Consider the following 12,192-nt stretch of genomic DNA (forward strand, 5'->3'; position numbering starts at 1 on the left):
CACATGCTGGAAAATACTAAGATTATTATGCGTCTGTGCCCTGCCCTTCGAACAGATGTACTTACGCTCAGAAATACAACTTCAGAGTATGTTTCTACGAAGGAAAATTTCTCTACAAGTCTTGTTTTTGAGACTTACCGTGCGCCCCTCTTATATCCGCTGGAACTTGTCAAATTTACTAACTCAGTGAAGCTTCCGTTAGTAACGTAGTAAGTTTAATAGGCGGGCAGGACTTTCGTGTCGCATGGGCAGCGCTGGAAGAGCATGCATGCATTGCTATATATTGGGCGTTTCAGCGAACACTTTCAGAAATTTTCATAAATAGAACTTTTGGGGTTAAAATATGGCTTTTGCGGCATGGTATTACCAGTGTTGACGGACGGAGAAGTTAATTATTAAACATTAGTTAACTAGCTTGCTACTTAAGACGATTCACCGGTTTTTTGGTGTCCGTCAATGCTGGTAATACTATGCCGCAAAAGCCGCCCCAAAAAGCCTATTTTTGAAATTTTTTTAAAGTGATCGCTGAAACACCCGGTATAGTGAAGTATCAAAACGCCGTAGCGCCACCTTTCAAAAGAGATTCTTGTAATGGCCTGTCATAGATTTGTGAAGACTGAAATAAAACTAGCCTTGACGACCCAGCGCCTGCTGAAGATTTCATCCCCCGTAGTCTTTACTAAAAAAAGTCAAGCACAACCCCAGTCATTCTTCAAATCTGCCTAACTTTGCTGGTTTTAACAGCTCTTATGACCTACTACTCTTAAAAAAGTCCCTTTTTTTTTTAACTCCGCAAGTGTAGGCCTCTGCCAGAACTTCAGCGGTGACATTCCACATGAACTGTGTACTATGCTTAGCGAAAAGGTTTCTTTCATAGCACTCAACAAGATGCACAATGTCTACAGAAATATCAGTGCAGAGAATAAGCTTTACACAAACGCAGGGTGAGTTCCTAACTGTAGTGGGATTCTCGGCTCGATTCGTCGTGACACATTGGTCATTTACTAATTAAAAATGCAGAAAACACAGACTTTGCTTTTGATCCCAATGTTCGAATCAGTGCGGCTATCTTTGCCACGGAAACAGGGACCAGTCTTCACCGGCCTCTTCGTGTTGAGCTACTCGTGAGCAAGAAGCCTGATGGAGTGCTAACTGTCGTCCTTTGGGGTAGAACACTGGAGGATAACGCCCTCATAAAAGAATTCAAAAACGAATGTGGAATGTATTGTGGGGACAGGGGCCACGGACCCTATAGTTTGCTCAAAAGACAGGAAGAGGAGGACATGGGATTGTTAAAGCCAGTGTTATTGTTTTTTTTGCAAGTTATTATCTTGTTCCGAAAGAAATTAGCCCAAAAACAGCGACAAAGGACATGGCAGCAGACACATATGTCGTTGTTAATCGTCATATGTCGCTTATTCATTGTCCTTTTTCTCTGTTTCTGCGCTAATTTCATTACCAGAAGATTCAGTGCACGTTTTTTTTTTGGCAGTTCAGTTCGACCACAATGCGACTGCCGTGTCTGGGCACCGAGCCCACGAAGTTGGGCTCAGAACGAGAATGCCATGGACCCTTGCTATCATTTAGGGCGCCGAAGAGAAATTAAATAATTTCTTCGCAGGCCTGTTCTCTTTCCGTGAAAATATTCGCGGTCAGTTACTTATAATTGCTCTTATTTCTTTACAGTAGCCACGAAAATCAAAGGTGCGCTTTTACAGCGCTAACTGCATACGTTAAGCAGGGCCGGAATAACGTTTTCCTCGTTCAAAACTGACCCCACTCATTGGCTTCTCGAAGACGACGAAGCTTACGAAGGGCTTCAGCGGCAGCGAACGACAGCGTTGGTTTAGCTGATCTTTAGAGCATTTTCTTGAAGTTTTTACTAGGTGGCACACTCTGCCTGCCCTATTGAATTATAAAGCACATTCGTGCCGGTGCTCCTCACTGCACTGGTACCTCTCAAAATGCGTAATAATTGAAGACACTTTTGAAAACATGATTACTTGTCATGTTGGTGGATATCGCAGCGAACGTAGCCCGCAAAAGATGTGAAAAAGCACAAAAAATAGATAGGAGAGTTGCAGTTTTTTACCCCGAACGATCCAGCGTTAGCTGGCTTGCGATCGCGAAAGAATGGAGACACACTAGAGTTTACATGTTATAGCGGATGCACTAGGTCACCGCAGGTGTGGTCTAGTGGTTAGTGCATTCATCTCATGTGCGGAAGGTGCGGGTGTTGACAGGGGAGACAGAGTTCATATATTAAGGTGGGCGCTCTAACCACTAGGCGACCGCAGTGACGACTGGGCCCCACTGTGCATAGTAGCGGTGCAGCGGTGGGATGTGGAAGGTGCATTTTACTTCGATTGCACTAGAAGTATCATTGGGCCAGAATATGTCGTCGGTCATGAAAAACGCCGATTGTCTGGGGGGAGGTGACGTCAGCAGACCAGATAATTCCCATTGCCTAGAGGGAGGTGGCGTCACCAGACCTGTAGTAACACCTTTTCAGGTAAACGCATGAATAGCTTATAATGCTGTCGCGTTGCCAACGTGTAAGATAATCCGCCTTTTTCACAAGATGTGGCGCCGTCCGGGAAGTGGGGAATATTGGACTGCTCCAGACTGAAGCAGACGCAGGTGCGATGTGGTTCTACGAGGAGCCCGCTGCTCCTGCGAAGTGGTAAGTGTGTGTGCTTGAGAGCAGCCGCCATCTGCCGGATGCACTTCACACGAACATGAACTGCGCATGCGCAGTAGATGCAAGCGGTTTCATTTTCAACCAGTGGAGCTGGAGGAGAAGAGGCGCGCATGCGCAGAGCAGACTTGTGAAACAGGAGGTTTAGTTGTTCCTGCGAATTTTAATACGATAGCGCTAGGTGGGCCATGAAGGCGAAATTTCTCCGGCGGAGTCAGCGTCGTCGCCGGCGTTGTCAGTGTGAAGCCTGCACCTGCCAAGTGGTGTTTAAGGGGATTTGCCTCCCTTACCTCCCACCTGTCAAACGTCCCCCCTTCACCACTTGTAGCGGACCTAGAAGGGAGAAGCCAGAAGAATAATAACTCATAAAAGTGAAATTGACTAAAAACAAAACGACTCAGACAACAGCAGGGCTAGGTGCAAAATATACAGCCTCCCGAAGAACTATCAGCGCAAAAAAGAAGCTTCCGGGAGCTGTTCCTCATCGCACTACTAGGGAAGAGAACCTGGGGTTCGCAAGCCCTATCGGTGACTCTGTTTGAAACAGCCACATGTCAGTGAAGAGGCCGATCGCTTAACCCCTGTGCCACTGCACCGGTAGTTGTATGAGCATTCAGAAAATACAAAACTCCGCGAAGAAGTCAAGACGAGAAGAAACACAAAGACGCACACATAATCTGCGCTTGGTGCGTGCGTCTTTATGTCTCTTCTCGTCTTGTCATCTTCGCGTAGTTTTATATTTGCTGAATCTGTCAACCGACTAGCACAATATCATGTCTTACTTTATGCGTACTCGTCTCCATCTGACAATGTGACACATTTTGCGCATTCAAAATTGGACTAGAATGGGGAATGAACGACAATGAACTAAATGGTGTAGAGTATCAGAACTGCAATAAATAGATGAGTGAAAGAAGTATGCTGTGACATTACCTCTGCATCAATACTGCATCGTCCCTAAATTTTTTTCCGAGGTGGGAGCCCGGCGGTGGGCTTACGGACGCCATTAGGGGCGCAGAACTGAGGAAACGATAAGAATAGCTATCGCGGTAAAAGTCTGACGGACAACTTTTAGAGCAAAGCTAACACGTTTATTCAAATTTTGGCCGTGGGTCGGACGTTAAATAACTTCATAGTATATTCCAGGAGGCAGTATTTGGGCTTTTGAGGAACACTTGACCGTAAAGGCAATAACAGAAACATACAGGGACGGAGGCAGAGAAGCAGAGAGGACGAACCCTAATCCAAGACGAGGAGGGCTCGTCCTGCCTGTTTCTGTGCCTCCATGCCTGTATTTTTGCGCTATTTCTTTACTATCACGAGTAATCACTTTTTGGCCGTCTCTTCCGTCCAACGCTGCAAAATAGCTGCAGGATTTTTGTCCGCGTCTTTTCGAAACAAAAGTGCTTTCCTAGGGAATCAGCATTGCCGGTATAAACGTTCAAGGTTGCCCCGGGTGAATCAAGCTTGACGTCTACATTCTTCGGGCAAGCAGTGTGAGTATGAAAAGAATACGCAGCATTACAAAAATATGTATGCAGCAGGAGACAGTGCTTAAAGTAAAAAAAAAACAGAAAAACAGGAACGGTCGAACGGGGACCTTTTGCAAGCCCTGATTTTTTTTTGTCTTCAGACGAAACTCACAGCTCCTCTCTATTTCCGTCTTATTGTATTGCAACGACTTCGGATTTACGTAGCGCGAGATGCTTCTACCGGCTTGTCCGGGTAGATTGGAACGTCACAACTACTTTCCTGGAAATCAGTAACCAGTCGCAAAAAATTTGTCACCATCCCACTTACTCTCCAGCGCAGAGAACAACCCGTCTGCTGGATAGCATTCAGTAAGTATAAAACAATCCGGAAGTGGGATAGTACACGCTCCAACCTTCTTATCGCGCAGAACTGGGTCACTCTTTTTCATGAAGTTGTTTTCGCTCTACAAGCCTACTGTGGTAGTCGCACCCCATTGTTTTGCTTGGGCGGCTTAAATAAAGCTCGACCAACACATGGCTAAATGAATCAATTGATTACATGATCGGCTGATTTGTGCACAGATGACACGAAAATTTTGCAGGATGCGGGTGTGCCAAAAAAACAATGACGGACGATTTAGCGTGGTTAGATCAAATACCAATTATGTGCGCTAAAACTTCGGTTTTAACTCCAGTTCCGGTTTCGGTTCGTGGCTCGGTTTCCAAGGTAAAGCAGGCTTCAGGCAAAGACTGGCGAAGTCGGTGACTGGGTACCTTATTCCCAGCGCTGCAAAACTGGAGGAGACACTTAAGCTCCACCTAAAGGACTGACGCCATAGAGAAAAGAGGTTAATGCCCATATAAGCGGAAGTGGCCAGTTTCTACTCTACATTAAAAGATCGCTGGGAATCCACATACCACTCTCGGCGCAGTGTTGCAGCCCTTAAGCGATGCGACAGTGCCCGGCAGGTGGCTGGTTCGAACGCAGCAACCGGTGGGGTTTGTGAGAGCCAGGTCGCTCTTCCCGAGCAACCTCCCGCGGCCAGTTATTAATTGAACTGCCACTTGCGACGGTAAGCAGTTCGCTCATAATCTGGTGGCAAGCTGTGATGGTGCCATAAGGTCATGTGACATAATTGGCCCACCTGCCGCTTAGGTGGCCCAGTTAGGATGCTTAAATATCCAGCACACTTCAGAGAATGATCGGCGAAGTCGCTGAGTGCGGGCTTTAGTTTTGTCAGCAGCGTGATTTAAAACTGTAGTTGATGACAGTATCCTAGCTACAAATTCTGCACCCGCTGCAGTGGCTAACTAGCTGCGGCATTCGGCTACTCATCCGAAGGTCGCGGGTTCGGTCCCAGCCGCGGCTGTAGCGTCTCGATGCAGACGAAATGCAAAAGACGCCGGTGTGCTGTACTATGTCAGCGCACGTTAATTAAACGCAGGTGGTCTACATTAGTACGGAGTCGGCCACAAGGGCATCCCTCATATCCCGTGTGTCGCTTTCTGGACGGTAAATCCCGCAATCCACAAATCAAAGGCCGCAAAAGTATAGCAATGCGTTGCTGAAACAAACGCGCTCGTAGCCTAAGGAGAGAGCCATATTTTGGAGGTTTTTAGGCAGTCATCTAGCTTAACACCGAAACTAAACCACAAATACGGTAATCTGTTTCATGTATTAGAACTATGTGTAGCGTGCTGTCAAACAAGCGCCTGCGTGCTGCACGAAATACACAACGTTGAGGACAAACGCTTGCAGCCACCGACATGGCACGCTCTATTTTGTCACACACCACTGTCCACTGGAGTGTTCCTAAAGCGGAGATCAATCGCTGAATTAAGAATATTTCTCAAGAAGAATTATGCACTACCGTGGGCCCTTGACGGAAACAATGGTGTGCGCGAAGCATAGAATTAAGCCATAGCTGCACAAATATCGCAGGTGTTTATCTTCAACCCAGCGTACAGAAGAAATCTTAAGCTCAATCTATACTCACCTATACTATTTGAGGTTAACTGGCACTGCAGCTGCGGGTGCGGGTAGCCGTTTCTAAATTCACATATTTGTCGAGCTTTTAACATTCTTAAAGGTATCCCACATTAAAAGACCACCCTCTGCTGCGTAAAATAAGAATATTAAGTGAAGGCTACGAAATTTACGGCAATTACTGTCAGTTGTGCTTAGCCTATAGCCGTTTTTGACATTAGCTTGGCGATTGCACAGTGGATAAGTCTACAATTAGAAAATAATTGGACAAGCTTCTTAGCTACATCCAGGCTTGGGCGATGGCGTAGTGGAGCATTCCAGAGAATAGTTTTTTTCTTCAATTCTCCCGGCTGCCTCTGTTCATGAGCGTTTTTGCATCACGCCTTCATCGAAAAACAGCCTACTCAGCTAAGAATAGGCGTCGCCAACATGTACTCATCAACAAAGCACTACAGTCGCTGTGCCTCTCTGGCGAGTAATTAGCCCTCCCTGCTGTTTCGCCTTCCTGCATGCGCGTTGAAATTTCCTCCGTTAATTTGTCCTGCGATGCGCGCGTTCTGCGCAAGCCCCTTGTGACTTTCTTTTGCCAACTACCACTGCACCGCATGCCTGGCTGCGGCTTCTTCACCGCGTCGCATCAGCGCAAAGCCACGCTGACGGCGCACTGCTCAGCTGCACACTGGTGTGTGTCATGCGGAAAGGGCTCCCCGCATACCGCATGGCGCTTGACTCGGTGCTAGTTCACACCGTGCGTTCTGCTAGGTGGGCAGGACACTCACGGCCGGCTGGACTCATGTCAGCTCGGCGTGCCTTGGCTCTGGCACGACGCGGTTGGCGCCAGCGCTGAAACCATTTGCACCAGCGGCCCCCTGAGCCGGCTGTGCACAGGGCGCGCGTGTATGAGCAGTAAGGTTGAGCGGCAAGTTGTTATTCAGGATTGCGTGTATAATCGCGATAATCATTTCTGTTGTTCAATATCGTCTGGCATCCGTAAGTGGAGAGTGGTGTGAATGTTTAAAAGTACTTAGTTTTGTGGAGAATTACAAACACTTCAAAGAAAACATTTAAAGCATGCTATACAATCAACCCTCGGTGATTCAAACTGGATGAGGATAGGACATTTGATTCACTTATGCGGAGTTCGAGCCAATGAGAACAATTTTATATACTTTAGGTTCACGGGACCAAAGTGCCCGTTTAAACAAACCGAAAGTTTTAATTATGCGCGTTCTAATGAGAGAGATTGCACTACACTAAAGCATTATCAGTATTTATACTGAACGCGAACAGGGATCCAACTGTTTATAACTGACACTGAGCTACTCTTTATAACTTCCGGAGTTCTACGGTTTCATTTAGCAGAGAACTGAAAAAAGTTGCTAGCCTTGCTCGTGAACTTATTTCTATTAGTCATTCTGGCTGTCACAGTGATAGCTGAAAAGGGGTGCATAGCTCTTTGACCATGACCGCTGGAAGGCGACGTTTCAGAACCTGATTATTCACGGTGGCCATATCGCGGAGGTACAGAGATGATGCACCATTTGGACAGCCAGTTTTGGTGGTGCACTGCAACTTTTGTTATGCGGCGCTCAACAGTTCATCTACCGCTGCACGTGGCGTGACAGACTGATAACCCCTAAGGCTATTTAATAGAAAAATTGAGGTTAGAGCTTTGAAAGTATTAATTTTCAATGGTTAACTCTCATCTTATTCGGTGTGTGCTACTATAGGGAACCAGTGACCTCTGTGCCGCACATAAGCGCTATAGGTCGTAAAGAAAAGCTATTTTAGCATTTCGGTCTCTACATGAGTGCCTGAGTGCCCCCACATTTATGCCTAAATATAGTAATCCTACTTTCAGCAAACTCTACCAGCTTAAATTGGCTACGTATTCATTGCACAGGATATACATTATACAATGCACCTGCCCATTGTTGCAGAAGGAGTGCTAGCCGTAGTTACGTGGAATTCTTGTCGCTGACATACCATGAACTAATTATTCCAAACAAACAATTGAACATCAGATCGTGCTTCTGAGCAGACAAGGGAAGGGAAAGGAAATGAGGGGCTCGTTATGACATACATGTCAAGGAAGCCAACCTGGCAGCATAGGCGAATTTTTCCATCGTTTCTTTAATTTCTTGGGCAGACCAATAGTAAATTAATACTGCAATTATTCCATCTCACAAAGGCAATTGATTACAAAGTAGAAGAAAAAACAACCACATAGCTCCAGTGGGTCCAAACCGACGACCTCTGAATTTCGCGTCTCGTACTCTACCAAATGAGCTACGGCGACGGCTGTCCAATCTTTTGCTTTCGGGGGTATTTATGTGTAGTGTAACCGAACATTGAGAATCTTCACCAGCACCACCCTCGCCCACAGCGGTGTACGTAGCATACCCTTTATTACCGCGTGTGTCACGTGGAACGTAATCGAACCGAGAGGCGGAGGCTGTGCAAAGACCCTCCTTGCTGCCTAAGGTGTCAATAATACCAGAATCGAGTTCCTCGTTAAGCTGTTGTGCAGACAAGAGACTGGAAATGAGGGGCTTGTTATGACATACATGGGAAAAAAGCTAACAGGAACCGAAAGCAGGGGCCATAGGGGAATATTTCTGCCTTTTTTTATTTTATTTCTTATATTTATCAATAGGAAATTAATTGTATAATTATTTTAACCCTGGAAGATAATTGGGTATAAAGTAAAATAAATTAACCACATGCCGCCGATGGGATAGGAACCAGCGACCTCCGAATTTCACGTCCGTTGCTTTAACAACTGAGCTGCTGAGGTGGCTGTCCCATCCTGAACTTCCCAATTTAATTACGCTGCATGTGAACTAACGTTTCAAGAGTCCACCAGCGCAACCCTGGTCCCTAGTGGCGGTCGTAGCAACATCACACACACACACAAAAAAAAAAAAACATAGAAACATTCCCCTAGGCTGCTTGGTTGCGGAGACTGTTGGCTTCTTTCACACGTATGCCATAACGAGCCCCTCAATTCCCTTCCCTTGTCTGCTCGAAGTTTAACGAGGGCCTCGGTTACGGCAGTCATGATGGCCCAGGTATTATAAGATGACTCTGGCACAGCTTCCTCCCTCAGCGTTCGGTCACGTTCCGCGTGACAGTCACGGTAATGCAAGGTGTGCTATGTCCGCCGCTAGGGACGATGAAGGCGCTAGTGGACACTGTGCAGGCTAGGTCACGCACAACATAAATACCATCGAAAGTAGATTAGGCAACCGCCTTAGCCGAGTTGGTATAGCATCGGAGGTCGTGGGTTCGGATGTCGCTAGCGGCATGTGGCTGCTTTTGCTTGTAATTTCTAATTAATGATCTTTCAGCGATAAAATAAACAAATAATTCCTATTGATCAAAACGACAAATTAAAAAAAAACATTTCCTTACACTCCCTTGCTTCTGTGACTGTTGGCTTTCTTCACATGTAGATCATGCTTCTATGTAGAGTATCCAAGCATATCGAAACAGCAAGTAGTGCCTTCACAGCTCAGAACTTTAAATATAAAATCCTGCCTTCTGTTTCCTCACTAAAAGGTAACGCAGTACGTGAGTAGCTTGACATGTTTTTGCCCTTGTCTTTGATGAAAATTTTGTCACTAATGTGTTCCTGTCATAAATACGTTATTTACTGAGTTTCTTTTGAAAGAGCAGAAAATCATATACCTTCTTCTTGATGTGCCTTGCTCTCCTGCTGTGTTCCAGTTATTTTTCCTAGGTTATTGTAATAGCTTGTTATTGAAATGAACGTCTGCATGATTGTTAATGTTAGCACCACACCACTTTTGGTCCGCCTTGTACGGCCAGGACACAGTCAGCAGGCCGAATCCCTGAGTAGTCCTGTCTCGAGGCTAATACCTACGTATGTATTGCCGAACCCACAATATAAAATCCTCCCTGCCCGTTATAGCTTACGACCTCTAGGCGTTTCTGCAGTTTGCGAAGTTCGCCATTTTTTGCGCCAACCAGTTTTAAATGAAAACCATTGTTCCATTCATGCAACCGCTCGCGTGAACGACTGCGTCGCGACCGCGGCTGGCAGATGAGGTGAAGTTTAAACCCTTTCTAAACGCAGCATAAAACAATGGTAGGCAGTACGTCTTGGATCACGTCTTGGTGTACACCCAAAGAGTCCGTGAGGAAAGGGAGGATTGAAGAAAGAAGGAGTGAGAGAAGTAAGAGAGAAAGAGGCAAAGTAGTGGAGGGCTTCCAATTAATGACGACCACGTGGAGTTCTTTAACCTGCACTGACTTCGCCAGCATAGAGGAGTCTTTTGCATCTCGCTTGCAACCACACCCAACAATTTTCGACAAAAGCATTTTTGTGCGGAGAAGAGTTTATTAACGCATTTTTTTTCTTATTTATTGTAAGATTTCACTGTAACAATCAATATGTCTGCAGATCTCGCGTCGGCAGGTTGGAATTTATTTGCTATTAACAATTTTAGCGTCAAAAGCATTCCCCATTGGTTTTCTATTGCAGTATTAACTGCTCTGTGCGAGCGATGGAAAAAATTTAAGAGATTTTGCTACACATAGGATGGATGGACCATTGCATTCGCTATTTCGATAGCAGTAGCTTGCAATTTATCAATATTAAAAATTTTGTCCAATAGTGTCGGACTTGTCCTCGGTTCACTACCAATGTGAAAGAGAGGGTGTATACAGAGTAAGCGCAAACTCGAGAAAGACGACGGCAAGATCAAAGAATGGCGCTACCTTCTCATTATACAGGAACCTTGTAAGCGTTGAGTTCTGGAACAATAAGAGCAAAGGAATTCTAAACATAGTTTCTACGGAGAATTTTGCGATTAGTGTAATCAAAGAGCTATCTACGGGACTTTCTAGAGCGAGTGGTGCCGCCACAGCCGTCCATGGACGGGGTAACTATAGGTATATGTCTACCAGTTGGCCACCAAGCATAAAAGAGGTACTCGTTATGGCTGTTACGGCTGTTGACTTCCGTCAAGTTGGCCACTAAGAATGTTATGCTGGCGGGCCCTGGACTAAGAGCTGCATGGGTGGAGGAATGATTGCTCTCTTCAGCGCACTCTGTAGTCATGTCGGGTTTTGAAGCGGGCTCTTGCGTAAGGGGGTGTGATACAAGTGTCCTTGCAAACTAGCCCCGCGGGCGTGCTAGAAAGCCCGAGACTCCTTGTCTTTTTTTAACTGCATTTTCCTTACGCTGATTTTACTGTTGCTTTCTCTACTCTTGCAGGATATTTTACCTTTTTAACGCAATTTTCCCATTATTTCGGGCGAGACGCTTTTATGGTCTGGCCCGACATTCCTATAGCACATGTATCGCTTTAATTATGTTTATACAGCCTTTACAACATTGCAGAATAAAGATAAAGAAGGAAAAATGAATATAAGATTGACTAACGGCAGAGAAGGAAGACGACGTGTGGCTAGTCGAAGTCAATATTATGAACACGCTTCGAACGAAGTTAAACATGCTACGCAGTCTTTTCAGTGCACTGTTACCGTCGAAAAGAACGAGCGATGACAGGTCGTGTCCGTCGCTGCAGGTCATCAAAGGCGAGAGGGCACGCGCGGAGTCCAAGAACGGAGCCGGGGTTGCAACGAGTGATGTGACTCAAAAGCAGCCGCTCACCAGACCACGTTGCCACCTGTCGGATACTCACGCCAATACCTCTAGTGTGCTTTTCTTGTAGGTTCTCTAACCATGGGTTCTTCCAACCAGACGTAGCAAGGAGACTTTCTTGGGATGGCGTTGCGCACACGAACAAACGTACACAGGAAGAGGCAGAAGACAGAAAGAGCGCAAACTATCAACTAGATTTATTGCTTTCGCAACAGAATATATATGCAGCATACACACGTGCAAAACAGAATAGGGAGAGGGAAAGAAAGGACAGGGGGGAAGGGGATATCAAGTCAGGCCTGCATAGGTCAGCGAAAGCTACGGATAAAATTCCTTTCCCTATCATATAAGGTGACCGAGGTATCGCTAATACAATCTCCGCCTTTTTCCCTGATGTGGAAAG

Source organism: Amblyomma mixtum, chromosome 3, assembly GCF_055824585.1.
Source record: "Amblyomma mixtum isolate Tamu chromosome 3, ASM5582458v1, whole genome shotgun sequence".
Lineage (NCBI taxonomy): Eukaryota > Metazoa > Arthropoda > Arachnida > Ixodida > Ixodidae > Amblyomma > Amblyomma mixtum.